The sequence below is a fragment of the Oncorhynchus tshawytscha genome, unplaced genomic scaffold (genome assembly GCF_018296145.1).
Source record: "Oncorhynchus tshawytscha isolate Ot180627B unplaced genomic scaffold, Otsh_v2.0 Un_scaffold_4286_pilon_pilon, whole genome shotgun sequence".
Lineage (NCBI taxonomy): Eukaryota > Metazoa > Chordata > Actinopteri > Salmoniformes > Salmonidae > Oncorhynchus > Oncorhynchus tshawytscha.
This window is the reverse complement of record NW_024609708.1, coordinates 110,001-118,974: the sequence shown is the minus strand read 5'-3', so window position 1 is coordinate 118,974 and position 8,974 is coordinate 110,001. Positions and strand designations below refer to the sequence as shown.

The 8,974-nt window shown below is 45.6% G+C and overlaps 1 pseudogene; it reads left to right on the top strand.

The window, feature by feature from the left end:
- The first annotated feature begins 1,614 nt into the window (after positions 1–1,614).
- LOC121845600 overlaps positions 1,615–8,974 on the top strand; it is a 106,873-nt pseudogene continuing 99,513 nt past the window's right edge.

Below are 8,974 nucleotides of genomic sequence, written 5' to 3'. Positions count from 1 at the left end.
GGATAGTAGTGCACTACTTTAGCAGGGTCCTATAGGGTAGTAGTGCACTACTTTAGACCAGGGCCCTATAGGGAAGTAGTGCACTACATTAGACCAGGGCCCTATAGGGAAGTAGTGCACTACTTTAGACCAGGGCCCTATAGGGAAGTAGTGCACTACTTTAGACCAGGGCCCTATAGGGTAGTAGTGCACTACTTTAGACCAGGACCTATAGGGTAGTAGTGCACTACTTTAGACCAGGGCCTATAGGGAAGTAGTACACTACTTTAGACCAGGGTCTATAGGTTAGTAGTACACTACTTTAGACCAGGGTCTATAGGTTAGTAGTACACTACTTTAGACCAGGGTCTATAGGTTAGTAGTACACTACTTTAGACCAGGGCCTATAGGTTAGTAGTACACTACTTTAGACCAGGGTCTATAAGGTAGTAGTGCACTACTTTAGACCAGGGCCTATAGGGTAGTAGTACACTACTTTAGACCAGGGTCTATAGTGTAGTAGTGCACTACTTTAGACCAGGGCCCTATAGGGAAGTAGTGAACAATGTAAGGAGTAGGGTGCCTTGTTGTTGTGAGAAAACAAGTGTGGAATGAATGGAGGCAGGCAGCAGAAGGGATTTGATTACATTTCCAGGAACTCTCCTCACGGATAATGTGGAGGTTGCTGATTGATTGATACCGGACTGGTTACAAATCATTTCAGGGCCAGTCCAATGATTCCTGGTCGCAACTGCAACCAACACACAATCACGCAGTCACACCAGTATACACAGTCACACTTTCTCAGTCTGTAATACATACAGTGGGGCAAAACAGTATTTAGTCAGCCATCAATTGTGCAAGTTCTCCCCTTAAAAAGATGAGAGGCCTGTAATTTTCATCATAGATACACTTCAACTATGACAGACAAAATGAGAAGGAAAAAATCCAGAAAATCACATTGTAGTATTTTTAATGAATTTATTTGCAAATTATGGTGGAAAATAAGTTTTGTGTCTCAAATGGCACCCTATTCTCCCTATCCAGTGTCCCAACTGGCACCCTATTCTCCCTATCCAGGGTCTGTCCCAACTGGCACCCTATTCTCCCTATCCAGTGTCCCAACTGGCACCCTATTCTCCCTATCCAGGGTCTGTCCCAACTGGCACCCTATTCTCCCTATCCAGTGTCTCAAATGGCACCCTATTCTCCCTATCCAGTGTTTCAAATGGCACCCTATTCTCCCTATCCAGTGTCCCAAATGGCAACCTATTCTCCCTATCCAGGGTCTCAAATGGCACCTTATTCTCTCTATCCAGTGTCTCAAATGGCTCCCTATTCTCCCTATCCAGGGTCTCAACTGGCACCCTATTCTCCCTATCCAGTGCACTACGTTTAACCAGCTCCATAGGTCTCTGGTCAGAAATAGTGCACTACATAGTAGTGCAATTTTGGCTGAGCTTGAGTCTCAGTTCATTGTGTCAGTACAGCATAAGCTCCAATAGATCGGGGAAGAGTTAATTCTGTTAAATATACCCGCCTGGTGGGGTGGAGGGATACCCGTGGTGACAAGGCCTTTTAAATGATGCTGTCATTCACCTTGGTAAAGTAGTCCCATCGACCGGGGGGCCCTGCATGGTATCCTTCCCCCAGCAGGAGAGGAGAGGTAGAGTCCTCCCCAACCTTACTGCAAGTGGTGTGTGTGGTGGGGAGAACATATGTTGTCTTGGTTGTTGATGACTGTGTTTGCAGCAGATATGATATGTGTGTGTGTGTGTGTGTGTGTGTGTGTGGTGGGTAAAACATATGGTGTCTTGGTTGTTGATGACTGTGTTTGCAGCAGATATGATATGTGTCAGTCTGTGTGTGGGTGTTCTGTGAGCTTGGCTGCCGCTATGTTTTTAGTATGACACCCACACAACCATCCTGCCACACAGAAGACACACGTCTTCTTTCCTTTTCCTGTCCTTTTAATAGCCTCGTCTCTTCTTCTCTCCCCTCAGCAATCTACAATTACGATGTCCGTGGAGACGAGGAGCTGTCGCTACAGATTGGAGACACAGTCCACATACTAGAGACATATGAAGGTAGGAACACACTGACTGATGACACAGTCCACATACTAGAGACATATGAAGGTAGGAACACACTGACTGATGACACAGTCCACATACTAGAGACATATGAAGGTAGGAACATACTGACTGATGACACAGTCCACATACTAAAGACATATGAAGGTAAGGGACACACTGATGACACAGTCCACATACTAGAGACATATGAAGGTAAGGAACACACTGACTGAGGACACAGTCCACATACTAGAGACATATGAAGGTAAGGAACACACTGACTGAGGACACAGTCCACATACTAGAGACATATGAAGGTAGGAACACACTGATGACACAGTCCACATACTAAAGACATATGAAGGTAAGGGACACACTGATGACACAGTCCACATACTAGAGACATATGAAGGTAAGGAACACACTGACTGAGGACACAGTCCACATACTAGAGACATATGAAGGTAAGGAACACACTGACTGAGGACACAGTCCACATACTAGAGACATATGAAGGTAGGAACACACTGATGACACAGTCCACATACTACAGACATATGAAGGTATATTGTATGTTTATAAGGGCACGCTAAGTGACGACAGTCCCGATCAGGTTACCAAGGATAATTGCAGGTGATTCTGTCGTTCTCAGTGACGCAGGTGTTTTGGTAGATGTCTCCATTAAACTCGTAGCTGATCTGTGCTCCCTGTCAGAATGTTTCAGATATGACCCCCTCCGTCGTTGTGTTTTGGAGATGACAGCGTGATGCTAATGCTAGGTGTTGCTTCCTTTTGCCGTGTAATATGTCCCGTTGTCTTCACCTCCAGGCTGGTACAGAGGTCACAGGCTGAGGAGGAAGTCCAAGAAAGTGAGTTGATATATATTTTTGTAACATTCAAACGGTTTAGTTTCATCTCAGCGGTTCCCTTCGTCTATTCAGGGGTGTTGGAGCGTCATTCCAACATCTAAAATCTAAACAAGTTGAGCTCAGTCTTTTGTTAGTCATAATGTGATATACTATGATGTGAATATGGTGTAACGTCGATAACAAATCAAATATTATTTCTGTCTCAGTGTTTTGTGTGTCCTTTCTTTCCCTTCTGCAATGGACTCAGGATGCCATTTAACCTCATGAAATGACCGATCTGAGGTCAAAACAAGTTCAGGCTTCACATCGCCTGTCCTGTATCAATCTATTTATTGTGTGTCCTGTCTTTCCCTTCTGTTCAATGGATCTTTCCTGCCTGTTTATTCTCAAATGACCGTCTGAAGGCAATGGGTCAGTGCTGATTCTGTTCATTTTTATTTTTTTTTAGGATGTTTTGACACTTTGTTGGGGACTTTCCTGCCTGAATCAGATGGGGAGGCCACCTGGAAGGCAATGGGTCAAATGATTCTGTTCATTTTGTATTTTTTTTTAGGTGTTTCACTATTGAACCCTGGTCTCAGTGGGAGGCTGGTATAGAAAAGGTGGTTCCGGGGATTGAACCCTGGTCTCCAGTTGGACTCGTATAGAAAAGGTGGTTCCGGGGATTGAACCCTGGTATCCAGTGGGGACTGAAAAATGTGACTTGTACCGACAGTTACATGTGACTTGTACCGACACCCAACCATGGCTCTAGTGCTGCTTCCAATGGTATTCTACTGAATTATTTTGGGAGTGTAGAATGAGCAATTTGAGATTATTGTATGAATCAAATGGACAACTTGAGATGATTGCTTCCACCTTCAATTTATGTAGTTGTTGTAAACTTGCCCTGGTCCCAGATCTGATCTCACTATCTTGGTCCCAGATCTGATCTGGGACCAGGCTAGAGAGATCAGATCTGGGACCAGGGCTAGTGAGATCAGATGTGAGACCAGGGATAGTGAGATCTGATCTGGGACCAGGCTAGAGAGATCTGATCTGGCACCAGGCTAGTGAGATCAGATCTGGGACTAGGGATAGTGAGATCAGATCTGGGACCAGGGCTAGTGAGATCAGATCTGGGACCAGGGCTAGTGAGATCAGATGTGAGACCAGGGATAGTGAGATCTGATCTGGGACCAGGCTAGAGAGATCTGATCTGGGACCAGGCTAGTGAGATCTGATCTGGGACCAGGCTAGAGAGATCTGATCTGGCACCAGGCTAGAGAGATCTGATCTGGCACCAGGCTAGAGAGATCTGATCTGGGACTAGGGATAGTGAGATCTGATCTGGGACTAGGGATAGTGAGATCAGATCTGGGACCAGGGCTAGTGAGATCAGATCTGGGACCAGGGATAGTGAGATCAGATCTGGGACCAGGGCTAGTGAGATCAGATCTGGGACCAGAATACTGTAAACTGGAGTATGAGTAACTGCTAGGTTGTGGAGTATTTGGTTGCTCTGGGTGATACGTGGCCCTTCTTCACTGGTTTGCACGGCTTCTTGGACGGCATCACTGCACCAATCAGCATTCAGATCACGTCCCAGTTTTAGTATTTCATTTTCAGAAGAACAACTAACATTTGAAAAGCCTTTTAAGCTGGGAAATAATCAACTGAAGGAAGTAGTTTCAAAAGTAGTTTTGACGAGGATATTTCTGACAGAAATAAACGTCACATTTTGTTTTAAAATGCCGTAGTAGTCAGTACACAGTGTGAGACTAATTAGAATTCCAATTAAAAACCAGTCAGAATCCAGTTTTGATGCCAGTAAACTCCAGGATCAACAGATGTTTTAGACTGAGCTCTCTGTAATGTGAAATATTGATTTAAAAAAAAAATGATTTGCATCTGACTCGCTCATATCGCTTTCCAACAAACAACATTAAAGATTTAGCAGTATGTCTGCAGAAAAGAGAGTTGTATGACTTATAGGATACCTCTTCTAGAGGGACAGTAGAGTACTCTGTATAACATATAGGTTACCTCTTCTAGAGGGACAGTAGAGTACTCTGTATAACATATAGGTTACCTCTTCTAGAGGGACAGTAGAGTACTCTGTATAACATATAGGTTACCTCTTCTAGAGGGACAGTAATCTATAACATATAGGTTACCTCTTCTAGAGGGACAGTTTCTGTATAACATATTTTCTAGAGGGACAGAAGTACTCTGTATAACATATAGGTTACCTCTTCTAGAGGGACAGTTTCTATAAATATAGCCTCTTCTAGAGGGACAGTAGAGTACTCTGTATAACATATAGGTTACCTCTTCTAGAGGGACAGTAGAGTACTCTGTATAACATATAGGTTACCTCTTCTAGAGGGACAGTAGAGTACTCTGTATAACATATAGGTTACCTCTTCTAGAGGGACAGTAGAGTACTCTGTATAACATATAGGTTACCTCTTCTAGAGGGACAGTAGAGTACTCTGTATAACATATAGGTTACCTCTTCTAGAGGGACAGTAGAGTACTCTGTATAACATATAGGTTACCTCTTCTAGAGGGACAGTAGAGTACTCTGTATAACATATAGGTTACCTATTCCCTGACTGTTATCATGTGTAACCCATCCCTGACTGTTGTCATGTGTAACCCATCCCTGACTGTTGTTGTCATGAACCCATCCCTGGCTTTGTTGTCATGAACCCATCCCTGACTGTTGTTGTCATGTGTAACCCATCCCTGACTGTTATCATGTGAACCCATCCCTGACTGTTGTTGTCATTTAAAACTGTTGTTGTCATGTGTAACCCATCCCTGACTGTTGTTGTCATGTGCCCATCCCTGACTGTTGTTGTCAGAACCCATCCCTGACTGTTGTTGTCATGTGTAACCCATCCCTGACTGTTATCATGTGTAACCCATCCCTGACTGTTGTTGTCATGTGTAACCCATCCCTGACTGTTGTTGTCATGTGTAACCCATCCCTGACTGTTGTTGTCATGTGTAACCCATCCCTGACTGTTGTTGTCATGTGTAACCCATCCCTGACTGTTGTCATGTGTAACCCATCCCTGACTGTTGTTGTCATGTGTAACCCATCCCTGACTGTTGTTGTCATGTGTAACCCATCCCTGACTGTTGTTGTCATGTATAACCCATCCCTGACTGTTGTCATGTGTACCCATCCCTGACTGTTGTTGTCATGTAACCCATCCCTGACTGTTGTTGTCATGTATGTGTAACCCATCCCTGACTGTTGTTGTCATGTGTAACCCATCCCTGACTGTTGTTGTCATGTGTAACCCATCCCTGACTGTTGTTGTCATGTGTAACCCATCCCTGACTGTTGTTGTCATGGGTAACCCATCCCTGGCTGTTGTTGTCATGTGTAACCCATCCCTGACTGTTGTTGTCATGTGTAACCCATCCCTGGCTGTTGTTGTCATGTGTAACCCATCCCTGACTGTTGTTGTCATGTGTAACCCATCCCTGACTGTTGTTGTCATGTGTAACCCATCCCTGACTGTTGTCATGTGTAACCCATCCCTGACTGTTGTTGTCATGTGTAACCCATCCCTGGCTGTTGTTGTCATGTGTAACCCATCCCTGACTGTTGTTGTCATGTGTAACCCATCCCTCCTGACTGTTGTTGTCATGTGTAACCCATCCCTGACTGTTGTTGTCATGTGTAACCCATCCCTGACTGACCCATCCCTGACTTTTGTTGTCATGTGTAACCCATCCCTGACTGTTGTTGTCATGTGTAACCCATCCCTGACTGTTGTTGTCATGTGTAACCCATCCCTGACTGTTGTTGTTGTCATGTGTAACCCATCCCTGACTGTTGTTGTTGTCATGTGTAACCCATCCCTCCTGACTGTTGTTGTTGTCATGTGTAACCCATCCCTCCTGACTGTTGTTGTCATGTGTAACCCATCCCTCCTGACTGTTGTTGTCATGTGTAACCCATCCCTGACTGTTGTTGTCATGTGTAACCCATCCCTGACTGTTGTTGTCATGTGTAACCCATCCCTGACTGTTGTTGTCATGTGTAACCCATCCCTGACTGTTGTTGTTGTCATGTGTAACCCATCCCTGACTTGTTGTCATATGTAACCCATCCCTGACTGTTGTTGTCATGTGTAACCCATCCCTGACTGTTGTTGTCATGTGTAACCCATCCCTGACTGTTGTTATCATGTGTAACCCATCCCTGACTGTTGTTGTCATATCCAATTAGAATGAGGAATTGGCTCGACTCAACAGTTTAGAGTAACACACATTTTAGGTGCTGCGTTCAGAAGGCCTCTACTGGATCATTTTAAAAACCATCCCATGATGCTTTGCAGTGCAATGTATTTTAAGAAGAACGGCGTTTCGGGGCGACAGCCTTCGTCACGTGTGATCCACCCACTGACCATCTGTCTGTATCTTCAGGCACAAGGAGACGGTGATTCCCAACGAGCTGCCTCTGGTCCAGGAGGTCACCACCACCCTGCGGGAGTGGGCTTCCATATGGAGAGACCTCTACGTGGTGAGTGGAGTGAGTCACGTATCTACACGCCTAATCTCTCTCTTCTGAAGTTACCTCATTGTCTCCATGATCAGTGTGTGGGTTTCTCTCTCTCCCCATGTCTCCGTGAGCAGTGTGTGGGTTTCTCTCTCGTCCCGTGAGCAGTGTGTGGGTTTCTCTCTCGTCCCCATGAGCAGTGTGTGGGTTTCTCTCTTCTCCGTGAGCAGTGTGTGGGTTTCTCCGTCTCCGTGAGCAGTGTGTGGGTTTCTCTCTTGTCTCCGTGATCAGTGTGTGGGTTTCTCTCTTGTCTCCGTGAGCAGTGTGTGGGTTTCTCTCTTGTCTCCGTGAGCAGTGTGTGGGTTTCTCTCTTGTCCCCATGATCAGTGTGTGGGTTTCTCTCTCGTCTCCGTGAGCAGTGTGTGGGTTTCTCTCTCGTCTCCGTGAGCAGTGTGTGGGTTTCTCTCTCGTCCCCGTGAGCAGTGTGTGGGTTTCTCTCGTCCCCATGAGCAGTGTGGGGTTTCTCTCGTCTCCATGAGCAGTGTGTGGGTTTCTCTCGTGAGCAGTGTGTGGGTTTCTCTCTTGTCCCCATGATCCCCGTGAGCAGTGTGTGGGTTTCTCTCTCGTCCCCATGAGCAGTGTGTGGGTTTCTCTCTCGTCTCCGTGAGCAGTGTGTGGGTTTCTCTCTCGTCCCCATGAGCAGTGTGTGGGTTTCTCTCGTCTCCATGAGCAGTGTGTGGGTTTCTCTCGTGTCTGTAGTAATCTCATTGTACCCATGAACCTGCAACCACATCACCCAGATGTGCCTTGTAGAATGTTGGATGGTATACCGTAAACACAAGGGACTTCCTTATTGTCTCTGTTATTGAGTGTTGGGTCAGATTGTTCATGAGGTGTGTATGATTGTTTGTGTGCTGGTGTTACAGGGGGACAGGCGTGAGATGTTTAACTCAGTCAGGGACATGATCTATGACCTGATCGAGTGGCGATCTCAGATCCTGTCAGGGACGCTCCCACAAGACGAGCTGACTGAGCTTAAACAGAGAGTCACCTCTAAGATCGACTACGGGAACAAGTAAGGAACTGCTGTGTCTCTCTCTCTCTCATCCCTCTCTCCCTCCATCTCTCTCTCTCTCCATCTCCATCTCTCTCCATCTCTCTCTCTCTCCTCCATCTCTCTCCCTCCAGCTCTCTCTCTTTCTCTCTCTCTCTCAAGTACATTATGAAAGAGCAATTTATCAAGCAGTAATTTTACTAGGACTGTCTGGTATTGGTCTGAGTGGGGGACGGAAAACTAGCTGTTATTGGCAGAGAGGTTTGGAACAATCTTCCTTATTGGTCAGTTAACTAGTTAGTGATGTCACCAGGCAGGCCAAACCTCCATCCCACTACTACAGGCTGACATGTCAGGTGGTCTATCCAAACAGCTCTTACAATAAAAGGGCACAGTTATAATTTTCCCAGCATTATTCCATCCTCCATAGTGTGAAAATATATAAGAAAACACAGAGAATGTCACATTTTTGACTGCGCTGGGCCTTTAACCCCCT